The sequence below is a fragment of the Sinocyclocheilus anshuiensis genome, unplaced genomic scaffold (genome assembly GCF_001515605.1).
Source record: "Sinocyclocheilus anshuiensis isolate Anshui unplaced genomic scaffold, SAMN03320099.WGS_v1.1 scaffold657, whole genome shotgun sequence".
Taxonomy (NCBI): Eukaryota; Metazoa; Chordata; class Actinopteri; order Cypriniformes; family Cyprinidae; genus Sinocyclocheilus; species Sinocyclocheilus anshuiensis.
Window position 1 is genome coordinate 232,693 of NW_015539858.1, and position 4,892 is coordinate 237,584.

Below are 4,892 nucleotides of genomic sequence, written 5' to 3' on the forward strand. Positions count from 1 at the left end.
GAGTTTTGACAGTGTTTCATATTTAATATATTTTCAAATTCCTAGCCATTTAATTGAGCACAAATAGGGAATTATGTCGGCAATTCCACACACGACGCGATGACCCGTCCTTTGTCGCGTCGCGGTGGGGAAATCCTCCTCTCAGGCGGCTGAGATCTCTCTCTCACCCCGCCTCCTGTAATACTATCAGCTGAAAAGCCATCAGAACCCACGCTCCTCTCTGTTCACTTCTTCTGGTCCACTTTAATTCATCCAGCTGAACGCAAGATACGCGCGCGAGGATGCGGGCGATTCTGTCAGAACGCAGTCCTTTCTCGGTCTCCGCTCTCTGTGGAGTGGCTGTATGTTTGTCCATGTGGACGTGCGCGGTCCGGTGTGGGAGCTTCGCTTGTTCTCCGCCCGCGGCGTCAGTGCAGGAGCTCGCACGCCGCTCAGGGGTCGTGTTTGAGGGGAAGCTCCAGGAGGAAGAGCGAGCAGAACGGAACTGGACTGAAACGCGGGGTGAGTCGCCGGTGAACGTGTCGCGGCAGGTGCGCATCAGAGTGCAGCAGGTGTGGCAGCTGAAGGCGGGAGGGCTGCTCAAGGACTCTGTGGTGTCTCTCATCTGGTTTGAAGGTGGCAGATGTTTCCAGCTCAACACCGGGATCCGGTACATGTTCTTTATGGAACCCACAAATGACACATCCGTGTTCACGGCAGTTTTCCCGCCGGTGGAGACCAAGCGCACCGTGAGGAAGAATGTGAGTCAGGTGCTCTGTCAGGACTGCGGTAAGAATACACTTTAACTGTCTGCTGGATGTTCATGTTCATAAATAATCATATCCACGTGTGAGCCGATTCAGTGACACACAGCAGCAAAACTAAAGTAGAACTTTGTTTTTGTTTTGTTTTGCTTTGCTTTGCTTTGTCTCCTGTTGATCTTGGTGATAAAGTGGAGCTCAGGGACAAATATGGTGATGCTATAAGATGGTAATATCATGGTACTGAATGATGCATGATGGTATTGACACTCGAATATTCTATAAAGAATACAGCGGTAATGTCATTGTACATGTCATTGCATTGGCAGACATCCTTTACAGCCTGCATTTGAACTAAATATTTTGCCATCTGATGTTCATTTTACTGACTAGTTAAGCATGCATCCTCTGAAGATCTCTATGTCAGACAGTTAGACACAATGTTTTATTAAAACTTGTTTGAACAGTTTGACATGACCATGTATGGACAACAGTTGTTTTAAATTGTTGGCTCTCCTTCAGGCTCACTCAAGCTCACGTCATGCAAAAGAATTATTTAAAAGCTGGACTGTCATTGCCTGAAATCTGTTTTTGGCAGGATTTCAGCAGAGATTATTGTCACTAATGTCATCACCAGATTCTGATGGATTACACAAATTCCTGCTCAACCTGGTTGCCTCTGCATTGAAGCTAAACCTTATAATTGCAGCTAGAGACATTCCAGGATACTTTTGGCTTGATGGACTCCTGCATAAAGCTGTCAGGGCTGATTAGCTCTGAATGTCACATCACGCAATGTTTGAAAAACCTTTGTGTACATACAGATCTTAAGGGTTAACGGTTAGATGAGTTGTTAGTATTTCAATGAAAGGCATTTTGATGAATGATGAAAGGAATCTAAAGTTAAATGTTTTCTATTAACCTTTTGTTTGCTAAACTGACATACATTGTCTGCTAACCTGGTTACCTACAGTTAGCTGATTTTGCTTGGTGCTTAAACACAAGGTCCAAGTATAGTTACATTTTAGTATGAGCGTGTATTTTTATAAGAGGCTACAAAAGTTGTTATGCCTGCACCAACAGTGTCGACATTCTAGCACTACACATTAGTGAATCAGTTTGTTTTGGTTATGAATAGATATGAGACCAGCAATATAACAGCATGTCTGTGAAAGGTTTGTGTTAGAAAACGGAATAATATTTTGGCTTTGTGATTGAGCTGCCTTTGTTTGAATTTGGCATCCGTTGTAGTCGCAAGATGAAATCCTCCAATTCCAAGTATTGCTTCATCGACTGTATGCGGCAGTAATGCTGTAAGAAGCTTTGAGATGTTCATGAGCTCAATGTTGCTTTGTGTTTTCTCACATATATAGTACAAAAGATTTAACAACTTGTTAAGCTTGAGTTTGCCTTGAGCATTCATTCCAGTAGTGCTGGACTTGCACACAGATGCCTGTCGAATGTGTTTAATTACCACTTGTGCTGGTTTTGGTGCCATCTGATGTTAGTGAAGGTCATTCTACTTCCAGTCCTTCTGTGAATGTTCTCCTCTCCTCTTTCCTCTTTGTGCTTTGGTATATTATGAGAATTTGACGTTGAGAATTCTAAATAGCTTGTGGACATTATTCAATGTTGAAGAAGAATGAAAAGCATATGTCAAATTGATACATTTAACACATTGCTGATTTTCACCTTGTCTTTTTTGTAAGTGAGATTTAGATTCAGATTGTGATCCAATATCATGATATACAATACAGTTAGTGAAAGCAAGAAATGTTGCAATAATAATTTTGAGGACAAGTAATTAATGTTTATTTAAATGCTTAACCATATTTTAAGCACTTTTAAAAACATTTTTTTTTTCAATTTCTATAATGGCAAAGAAATGGATTGATTTTAAAGGCTTTGACTCCTAAGGGAACTACAAAGTCCATCCTTGTCAGATAGTAACATTATTCATTTTCTTTATTGAAACGTATTGATTTACAATTCCCTGTAGGAGAGGGTATTACTGAATGAACCCTGGCTTTAGCTGAAGCAAAGTGGAATATATGATGAAGACAAAAAATTCTAGCACAGGGGTATCCAAACTCAGTCCTGGAGGGCCGGTGTCATACAGAGTTTAGCTCCAACTTCCTCAACACACCTGGATGTTTCTAGTATGCCTAATAAGACCTTAATTAGCTGGTTCAGGTGTGTTTAATTGGGGCTGGAGCTAACTCTGCAGGATTGTGGCCCTCCAGGAGCAGGTTTGGACACCCTTGTTCTGGTAGGTTGTTGGACTTTTACAAATCTATTTTTTTTAAACTTCATTAGTTTTTTACTTGTGAATGTTTTCAATGTTTTACTACAGTGAATAATATCACTCAAACAAAATCCAAAGTTAATGCTTCAAAGAAAAATAGAATCACATCATATGCCAAGCATTACAGTTTATGTATTAATCGTTTTGTTTTATTTTTTATTGCATTGCATAAACTTGTGAGTGTGTACTAAAGAGAACTTATTGTAGGACAGCACACGAGCTGGATCTGTGGCAGATGAGTATGAGAGCTGAAGTTAAGTCAGTGCACATATCTCAGAAGGGTTACAGAGATAGCCCAGTCATAATCCTCTGTCCTTTCACAGATTATCCCATAATCCCATTTTTATTCTGCATTCAAATGGCCCACATTCAACATGAGCTCCTAGAATACCAAAAGTGTGACGCCCTGCAGTTTTATGATGTTGCTTACTATCTAATTACAATTGCAAGTGCAGTGCTATTTTGCTATTTTATTGGGACAAATTTCTATTAGAATACAAAATAAAGTAGTCTGGGTCTGTATTTGTGTTATGACTTCAGTAGTGCCACTTACAGTTGCTTTAACAAAATTTTACAATTAATTAAATGTATGTAAATTTTATGTGTAATTGCATCATTCAGGACAAATGTATTCAAGTCAAGTCACCTTTATTTATATAGCGCTTTATACAATACTGGTTGTGTCAAAGCAGCTTTACAGTGTAAAACAGGAAAATAGTTTGTCAATGATGCAAGAAGACAATAACAAAGAGTCATTTTTCAGATAAAGTCAGTTCATTGATGATTCAGTGATGGCATCCAGGTCAGCTCGCTTCCAATAATGTCTGTGCAATCAGTCAAGCGTCCCCAACTAAGCAAGCCAAAGGCGACAGTGGCAAGAAATCAAAACTCCATCTGTGACAGAAATGGAGAAAAAACCTTGGGAGAAACCAGGCTCAGTCGGGGGCCAGTTCTCCTCTGAACAGACGGAACCAGCATGGTGTGGTTTAATTCCAGGCTGCAACACAGGTCAGATTGTGCAGAGGACTCGTCTGTTTCCCGTGGTGTTGTGCCGATGGTCGTTGAGGTGATGAGGTCTTCGCAGGGGACCTTTCTCTGGGGCTCATCTAGTTGACATGGTCACCGCTGACATTCAGGGCTGTAGAGGTCGTCTCTAGGTGCTGATCCACCATCTGATCTGGATACAGACTGGGTCCGTAAGATTTAAACTGACAGAGTGTGTCTGCCTCCCAAACAACGCTAGGTAGATTGTTACAGAGTTTGCGTGCTAAATAGGAAAAGGATCTGCCACCCGCAGTTGATTTTGATATTCCAAATGGCCAGAATTTTGAGATCACAGTGGACGTGAAGGATTATAATGTGATATGAGCTTGCTCAAGTACTGAGGAGCTAAACCATTCAGGGCTTTATAAGTAATTAGCAAGACTTTAAAATGTATACTATGTTTAATAGGGATCCAGTGTAGAGTTGACAGAAGCTGGCTAATATGGTCATATCTCCTGATTCTGGTAAGAACTCTAGCTGTTGCATTTTGGACCAGCTGGAGTTTGTTTATTAAGCGCACAAAGCAACCACCCAATAAAACATTACAATAATCTAACCTTGAGGTCATGAACGCATTAATTAACATTTCTGCATTTGACATTGAGAGCATAGGTCGTAATTTAGATATATTTTTAAGATGGAAAAATGCAGTTTTACAAATGCTAGAAACATGGTTTTCAAAGGAAAGATTGCTGTCAAATAGCACACCTAGATTCCTAACTGATGACGAGGAATTAATAGAGCAGCCATCAAGTGTTAGACAGTGTTCTAGGTTATTACATGCAGAGGTTTTTGGTCCAATA